This window comes from Idiotropiscis lumnitzeri, chromosome 10 (assembly GCF_059441095.1).
Source record: "Idiotropiscis lumnitzeri isolate Australia: NSW breed Sydney's pygmy pipehorse chromosome 10, RoL_Ilum_1.0, whole genome shotgun sequence".
Lineage (NCBI taxonomy): Eukaryota > Metazoa > Chordata > Actinopteri > Syngnathiformes > Syngnathidae > Idiotropiscis > Idiotropiscis lumnitzeri.
This window is the reverse complement of record NC_142400.1, coordinates 21,307,099-21,316,683: the sequence shown is the minus strand read 5'-3', so window position 1 is coordinate 21,316,683 and position 9,585 is coordinate 21,307,099. Positions and strand designations below refer to the sequence as shown.

At 40.6% G+C, this 9,585-nt stretch overlaps 1 long non-coding RNA gene across 1 annotated transcript in view; it reads left to right on the top strand.

Moving 5' to 3' along the window:
* The window catches only part of LOC148329651 (uncharacterized), a 9,749-nt gene extending 865 nt beyond the window's left edge, over positions 1–8,884 (top strand). Inside the window, exon 2 of the long non-coding RNA XR_015845685.1 lies at positions 5,290–8,884. This is a non-coding gene — a long non-coding RNA (uncharacterized LOC148329651). The remainder of the gene's footprint in view (positions 1–5,289) is intronic.
* Positions 8,885–9,585: the final 701 nt, after the last annotated feature.

Sequence of the window (9,585 nt, the reverse complement as noted above, 5' to 3'; positions counted from 1 at the left end):
GGAGCCGGAATCAAACGCACAATGTTTGCAATGTGAGGTCATCGTACTAACCAGTCGGTCACCGTGCCATCCCCCTCTCTACCATTATCATGAAATATATTTGCTTCCAAGACCTTATCCAATACAATACAACTTTATTTATGGACCGATTTGTTTTCATCAATCACATTTTTCATAAAACAAAACACATTCTTCAATCAATAGTCTTAGAACCATCATTATACATAAAAAGATGAATTTACTATTCATTGTTTTGACAATGTTGTTCCATAAACGTTGTGGGCATAACATTTTCCCAGAAGAAAATAATTTGTTTATGAAATTCAGACAACTTGATTGTGATTCTGTCAGTGGTGGCCATTCAAGGCCTGCAAGGCCTTCTCTGCTGGCCTAACATAATTCCTTTCATCTATGTCATATTATATCCTTGTGTTGTATTTTTAGGTGAGAGTTTTTATCCAAGTAGAATTGCGCTTGCTCGTGTTGCCAGGCAGGTTTCACATTACCAGTAGCACACACAACTCGTCCGAGGCCTTCAGATACAATCGTCTGGGCGTCTGTTCTATCGAAGGCAATGAGCTTTCAGAGTTGATAGACAGTTGCGATAGCCAATCAGATCACAAGTTGGTTACAGTGAGCCTTCTCGCTGGCCTGACGCTGAAGTTGATGAACACATTTCGTGATTGGATACTCACTCGTGAGGGGGCAGTGCTATGCGGAATCAACACACCCGGAAGTCGTAACTGCAGAACGTTCGAAAATCTAGCGTATATTCTTGCTTTTTTAAACCGCGATGGTCGAAGGCGGTAAAAGTGTAGATTTAAATGCAGTAGGGCTGGGCGATAAGACCTCAAATCAATATTACGATGAATTGAGCAATTTTACCTTGATAACGATAAATGCATGATAAACTCCCCCCGCAGACCAAAATAAATGCAGGAAATGCATATTAACTGCTTTTTTTTATTGAGCAACTTACTTACTCAATTTGTGTTAAGGTCTCTTGTAAACAATATAAACAATGCCATGTGCAAAGGAGGTAGTGTGGCCTGTAAACAAAATGAAAAAATGTCAATGCAAGCCAAATAAACAAGTGTGCATCATCAGGAAAATGTGTCGTTGAGTACTCTGGTGCGCCGTCGCCACTTGTCGTCTATGTAATGCATAGTCAGGCTCAAACATGGATCCATGTGGCGACTCGACCACAAGTCGGATGTGGATGCAAAATGCTTGACATGTCTTTGTAGTTTGTGTTCTTTTGCTCAAACATCATCTTTATGGAACCCAAAACATTTCCAAACGACAGATGTCGAATTTGTTTTCGGGACAAGCGTAACAGGAACAACTTCAACTAACATTACTTCATCTTCAGATGTCAGCCGCTTCTTGATTTGAATCGCGTCGTCAGTTTTCTTTCTTGTTCAGATGGGTGGAGTCGCGTGACGACACGCATTGGAGCCGTCTTAAAGGGGCATGAACATAGCCGCAGGCAGAAAAGACTTTTCTTTTTTTTAAACACAGAATTTACAGACATGGTCAAAATGGTGTCGTTTATTGTAATAAATTTCAGTATCGGTCAATTTTCAGTTTAGCCCTTCTTGTAAACATATTTCACGTTTCTTGAGCACCAATACATTTTTTAATATAGTAGGGACTGAAATCACATGAATAGAACTGAGGAAATGCACCGTGCTAAAGATAACTAAAATAATCACTTAAATTGATTTTTTTAAATTTTATTTTGTTTTTATTTAACCTGAATAGAAAACGTTATGTTTTGCTTATCATCTGCACATTCAAAATGTGGCAGGTGCCTAAAAAATAAGAGAGAGAGAATGAGATTGTGATGCATATAAAAATAGTCGGAAATAACATTGCTCAACAAAACATAATTGTTTACCCATTTTTCCCATTATATTTAGCACTATCAATTCCTATATTTGAAGGTCTTAGTTATGTTGTCTTTTATTCTTGTGTGTTGCCATCAATGACTTGTTGCAAATGTGTCATGTTGTACTTTGGGTGCTGAAATCTCCGACTTCAAAAACGCAACACGCGGAGAGTGGTCGCGAGTTAGCGCTTGTGCTCTTGTTGTTTCGATGTCAATTACGCGTAAATAAAAACTATCTTTTGGTTTTTAATACACGTGAGTTCGCTGACTAACGCCGCCACAATCTACCGTAGACGCAACATTACGTTAGCTTACCACAACAGGACATCGCGTGCGACGTTCCATCAGGCGCACACGGTAGCCTGTGTGTGCTAACTACAATTGCCTGTGTCAGAAATTGTTATTGTAAATTGCTGCCACGCTTGTCTCCGTGTGCTCGTTTGATGCTGTAGCGAGCCACGAACGAAGTAGGCATGTAGCGTGTAAATATTTTGAATGGAACCAAAAACTATACACTATGCTGCGTTGCACTATTATTATGAAACTACCTATAAATACGAAAAGAATTACCTGTAAACATATTTCACTTCTCTTGAGTACCAATCATTTTTTAATGTAGAAGGGAGTGAAATCACATGAATAAAACTGAGGAAATGCACTGTGCTAAAGAAATTTAAAAAAAATAAATTAATTAACCACCTCATTTAATTTTTAATTTTGTTTTTATTTAACCTGAATACAAAATGTTTTGTTTTGCTTCTGTAATATGCATAATGTCATCTGCTTATTAAAAATGTGGTATGTGCCCAAAAAAAATGAGAGGGAGATTGTACTTTGGGTGCTGAAATTTCCGACTTCAAAAACGCTCTTGCTGTTTTGGTATCAATCACGCGTGGATACAAAAACTATGTAATTAAGGGAAGTTGGACTTTGGTTCGGACCTTTGAATTGGAAAAATTTTAGTTGTGGACCTCTGTGACTTTTAATTGAATACCTCTGCACTATATATATCGATATTTAATATAACGTTATGAGTGTTCCATATATGACCCATTGGATTGACACATGGGGAGGGCCTGCAAAGCATACAGGCAGTCAATTTTTACTTTACAAAAAGGGGCCATAAAATAATTAGTAGAAAGCAATATCGAGAACCAAGAAACCACTATTTTTGCATTTAAAATGAATAGGATTTCATGAATTAACAGATAATAGTGTTCTTCAATTTATGCTCAAATACACACCAAACGATGCAAATCATTAGTTAAGCCATTTTGAAACGCTGATACCCTCAGTCGGAATTTGATCCTTGCATGCCTGACAAGTTGCAGAAGACTAACATTTTGGAAAATGTGTCTATTTTTTAATGTTATTATAGAGGAATTTCTCTCATGAGTTTAACCGTTCTTGTGTCCCTCTTGTGTTGTTCCAGTTTTGTTATATTATTGATTGAGCTCACTTTGCTTGTGGCTTGGTGCTCGGCTTGGCTGGTTAGCACGTGGCTGCGGCCATCCAGAGTGAAGTCATTTTAAGAATACTGTTCTGAATATTACAGTTTGAAAACTGACAAGTTTAAGACTACTTATTTTGAGACTATTGTCATTGATATGGGCCTACTATTATTTTAATAGTTTTCTAAATCTGGTCACGTAAAATGTTCCTGTTCTGTGGGCAGATAATATTATTTATTTTACTTGTGATTTTTCTGAGTTAATATTTTTTCCCTTAATAATTCCAGACAAATAGGAGTGGAAAACACTGAGGCCCTGAGTGGCCCGCGGCCTTTATGTTTGTTTCCATACAACCCATCCCTTCACAGCCCAGTTTGTCTCTTCTCCTGACGCTCCTCTCCTCGTTTCACTGTGTGTGTCTGGGTTCCCTTTGGCTGATAAACATAGCTGGTTGTTTGGTCTACTATAGTTTTGTTTAGTTTCCTTAATGCCTACTCTCTGTAGGTTATTGTTAATTTGATTCTTCTTATTATGTTGCATGAAGAAAATTTTTTAAGGATCCATTGGCATAAATAAAGGTCAGTAAAGGAATTTGTGTTCCCCATAAGAAAATATGAGCCTTGATTAGGTCAAAGTGACGTCATACTGCAGCTTCCTTGCAAGATTGATGTGTCACTGGCTGTTAAGGATTTTTTAGTGCCATAAGCACTGGCCACTTATATAGCTCCTGATAAGACCTGTTAAATTTGTAGAATTAATTAGGCCTATTGAAAACGAACGTCTTTGTTTGGAGGCGTGCATCTAAACATCAACTCAAAGCATTAGGACCCTTTTGGATTTCCCTGCCCCTAACTCTCTCATGTTCTCTCTCTCTCTCTTTTTTTCTCTCACTCTTTGTATGTGCGGACGAGTTGGGATTTAAAAACTTTTTTTGGACATAAAGAATATACAACTTAATTGATATAGCGCATTTCACTTTCCATATCAGGTAATAAAGTAATTAATAGATAAGATAAATATAAATTAGCAGGAAATTAGAACACAAACTAAAACACTAAAACATACAAGAGACACCTGAAGAACAGCAGAACAGCGCCAGTCTTACTAAAATTTAAAGTTTTAAGCAAAGGGATTATGGTTTTGGGATAGGTTTTAACTGAAATATTCTCGGATCATGTTGAAAGAAAATCTTTAGAACAAGAGATGTCTCGCAATTGGAGATTGGTTTACTAAATATAAAGTTGGATTAAATAGTTCTGTAGATGATTTATGAACTGATGTGTATTAAATGTGACAAAGGTAGACGACAGACGTTTTATGAGTGTATGACGCTAACCCTGACGCTAACATGACAGCATTCCATAAATACCAGACTCCTAACATCCACATCTATGAGGTATTTGACGTCACAGGTGCAGGATCATCAGCTACGTCCAGAAGGAACAGGAGAAACTACATCACGGGGACATCACAGTTGTAAACTTTGGCATACGCTGGCCAAATTGAGGCAAAATTAAGGATCTGCCAGCACAAATCTCAGTGTAATCAAGGCGGACGCGCCGAGGGAGGGGTCTCTGTGTGGAATTGGAAAGTATCTTTTTGGTGAATGAAAGTGTGAAAGAAAAAGTGTTTGTATGTATATGTGGTTTGAGTGAATGTTTAAGGGACGGGCCTCAGGAAAGAAACCTGATTGAGGGCACCGGTAAGCCCTTACAGCACGTAGGATGCAATGGGCGGACAGGCCTGATCAACCTGAATCCCTATTGCACTCCTAAGTACTGATTTTCAAATTGTTATTGGAGACAGATTGGACTAATTAAATTCAAGCATCAAGTGAATGATTGATTGACGTTATTACACAAAATTTATGCAAAACTGAAAGTTTCAGAAGGGAGGTAATTTACCCCTTCTCGCTTGCAAGTGCCACTCCTCCCGTTTTCTCCACAGGTTTGAGGTGACATGTGCCCGGTGTGACCAGAAAGCCGGAGAACGCTTCAAATAGCGCCTCATCACGCCCATCCCGGAGGTTCTCCTCAACATGGAGGAAGATATAAGATATTCTAATTTAGGGTCCACGAAACAGATTAAGATATAGTTGTTGCTTTAGCCTGCTCATGTGCCCCGCAGGTTTCATTATTATTCACATTGGGTGCACGAATAGATAACACACACCCAGTCCAGGATAGGGCAAAATTTTATTGTATTGTTTTGACTTTTCCATAATATCTGGCACCACAGCGGTGATACTTAAAGTTAATTTCAATTAAGGGGGCGGTGGCGCTGTTTTTTATGAAAAATTACTCACTTAACGCAAGGGTAGGTTCTCCGTAGGGGGGATGCCAGAGTTACATTTGGGACAAAATTTAGTTGTCAGGAACTGTCCTTACTTGAGGCCGGGGCCAGACCTACAGACCAGCATGACGGTCACCAGCTGAATGGGGACACCTCAGGTGAGATTGGCTGTGCCGTGAATCAGATATTTCTGGCCCCGTTGGGGCGGATGTTGCTGTATCTTTCAGGTGGGGAAGGGGGAGACAGGCCTGGTCTATGTGGCCAGGGCGAGACGTGAATAGAGTGAGACTTCCGGCAGTGACCCATCCAATAATGTCGACATTACACAGCTGTCCCAGTTGGCCGTCCTCAGGGCGTGTCCTTCCGGTTACGGACATAATGTGAAACAGTCCATCAATGAAAAAATGCTAATCAGTCTAAGTAGAACACATTTTTTTACATCATTTTGCACGACATCAGAAAAGCAAAACATGAAATTGGATTAAGGAGCTTTACTAAAATTGTTGTACTTGCAGGTTTAGGATGCCAAGAGAGATAAAAATATTAAAAAAAAAAAAAAAAGGTGGGGGGGGCAGCTAAGGCAGCAGCCGACGCATGAGGCTCCCATTGGACCTGCTCCTTCCACTTCCGCTGCTCCTAGGCAAGGTTCGGGTGACGCGGCGCCACAGCAGACTGGCTGTCCGTACCAGGCCGGGCAACGAGGTCGGGATTGCGGTAACAGAGGTAGGGGTGGTTATAGACAGGGGTTGTGAGTGGGGTGTGCGCTTGCTGCGCGGTGTGGGGTCACTGGGTGATGAGCTGTCCGTACCGAGCCACTTCCTGGAATCTGCCATCCTGTGGTCCAGCGCCATACCTGTCACAAAGAGCCCCACCAGCACAGGGGGCGCCACCGTTACCCACTCCTCCAACTAAGCTCGCATTGCCTCCCAACGCACTCTTGACACCAACCCGCTGGTACCCCATTCCATGACAGGGGGCCACGGAGCGTTCGAGGACTGCCAGGTCCCTGCATTCCGGGGACGGTGGATGGACAACAGTTTGTCGATGGTGCTTGATACTGGGGCTAGCTTTTCCACGCTCTGTGAGCTCCTTCCGCATCTCCCAGTGAGCAACAACACTATCCTCCTTGTGGACTCTCAAGATTGCCTGAGTCACTGCCATTGACTAAACGAACACTGGAATTTGAGTGGCATTTCCGGATGGGGCTGAACTTGTACATATGATCGCACATATGATTTGGTTTATCAAAATGCATTCATCCAAATTTAGTAAGGAGTACATCTTGCATTAGGATTATATATTTGTTATGTCTACCGGCGTTGCCTCGCATGCGTGCCTTGTCCCTGAGCAGCGGAAATGGTATGAATTGTTTACTTTCGCAGAGCCACAAATCACATTGATCGATGCGCGTCTTCATACTAAAGAGCTAGGCCCCATAGTTGTTGAATACTCCGCGTCACTATCAGGATATCATATTTCAACACCCACTTCAAATTCTTCGGTTTGGGGAACATCACTACATTTCAAAATTTCACAAGACGGGTCACTCGGGAGAGGTAGCTCTGTGTGCGTCTCTGCTGGAGGGGTTGTGGACACGGGGCCCGACTGATTTTGGGCTCTGCTCCACAGCTCCCCCAGTTGTTTTACTGTCTCTACACGCTCCCCCCAGTTGACAGAATCAGAGTTGGCACAGCCTGGAGGTGGATGGGGGCATTCGGGAGACCATAGGAGGTGAAGACTGCAGCGGTCTTGAGCTGTCTACGTCTTGGAGAGCACCTATTCTTCCCGTAAAAAATGGTTTAATTTGGTATCTGCGTTATTATAGTTTTGGGATTTTTATTTTATTTGTTTTCATAAATGGGTACTATTTCATTTGGGTTGCTTTAAAGATTTGTCAAAAAAAAACGGTCAGAATTGGAGCGTTAGCTCAGGGCTTAATTTGTAATCTCTAAACAGTTGTATATTTGAACTCAGTGAACTAAATTTTATTTAATTCAGGAATAATTTGCCCATCTTGCAAAGCCAAATTCTAACATTGCCATATTAGCTGGATATCATTAGGACATTATTGCGAACCAACACTGCTGGATTGTGGTGATTATCGGCAAAACTAAATGTATACATTGGAAAATTGTTTCTGGGGGCAATGCCTGTGAGGATGCCACTGTCTAGATTATATTCAAAGAAAGCTATTACAACAGTATGGGAATTGAAATAGATATAGATATAAAATTTGGTGGGTCTACTTTAATTACAATATATTATTCGAGTGACTGATACAAGCTTCACAAACAAGTTGAAAAAGGTGATTGAGTGCAATTAATTATGGCAGTGTTGCGATTATTTAGTTAAGAAATTTAATCGCGGGACGGCACTAGTTAATTTGTTACTTTTTGATGTCTAATATAACTTTGATTGGGATCGACCCGACTAGGGTAAACTGATGTTTACTGATTTATTATATTATTCTCATATGCTAAATTTATATTACTTAGTTTAAATGTGTGAACTTTATTGAAATTCTCAGTAGTGAGAATAGATCTGCGCACATAGCATTTCCATGAGCTGCCCTCACATTCACAGCACTTCATGGACAAATACGCCGAAGCACATTGGCTGTAGCGATGCAAAACATACCAAATTGGGCACTGGAGGACTCGCACAGACGCTATCAAAAGAAAAACACATTCCGAAAGACATAACAATTGGAGATCGGAGCACATGCACACACGCATATACACACACAGACATATACATACACCTGCACATACACGCGCGTGCACACAGACACGGATACATACACCTGCACCTACACATGCACATACACACACATACACTTGCACATACACTTACACACCGACAAGATTACAGAAGAATGCCAGCGGAGAGACGGAGGGACGGCCCGCCGGAGAAGGCCAGCCTTGGCGTGCCAGTCTACGGCACCAGACGGGAATCGACCATCATCAACTATCCAGACGATGACTAACCTGGGGAAGACCTTCTCTTGGACATGGACCCGTGCCGTGGGAGGGAGCGAGGACGACCGATTCAACCGATTCAACCTACATTACCCTTGACATAAAAAACTCCTATAAAAACTGAAGCTGGGCTGAAAGATGGCGCGCATTTTTCGACTATGCTCGCCTGAGTGCAGTTTTCTCGTGAGATTAAGAAAAAGCCGCCCAGATATCTGTCTTTGTACTATTTCCTGAACTCCAGAAATTGAAGAAACTAAATATCGGAACTCTAATCAGTTGTTGAGTCTTTATTTGACCCTTTTCTTCTTGAGCACAAAAAAACAAGCACGCATTGGAGTAAGTTTGGCTTTTAAAGGTTGATTTACTAACTACTTTTCATTTCCATGATGACCCGACTCCAACACTGTATTGCTATGAAAGGGAAGTTTGAAAAAACTGCGAAGCAGTTCCCACTACAGACATGAGAGAGCAGCGTTGCAAATCGATTCTTTAATTTTTTTTAAATCGATGCATATTTTGAGTAGTTTATATCGATGAATCTTTACATCCCTTTCAAACATGCAGTATACACTCGGAATAATGAAAGAGAAACAAGGAAGAAAAAAAATACAAGAGCGGCATTAAGGCGGTTATTTCAAGCCATGCATGAAAAAAACAGGAATTAGACGTTGCATGTTGGTATGTGTAAGTAATAAATAATTATGCTACTGTAATCTACTGTAAAGTAGGAAGTTTAATATTATTGTCAGTGATATAGATTGCTATGACATTGAATTATAAAAATGTATTATGCAAAACTGTATGTGTGCATAATTAATACATTGAAAGTCATATTTGCACAATGAGTACGAATTGAGAGATATAAATAATGGTAGTAATATAATAACACATAAAACAGTATGTCTAACCTTTATTGCACAGTGCCCAGATGTGTTTTCCCTCACACATGATGGAGAGTTGTTAAATAAATGAA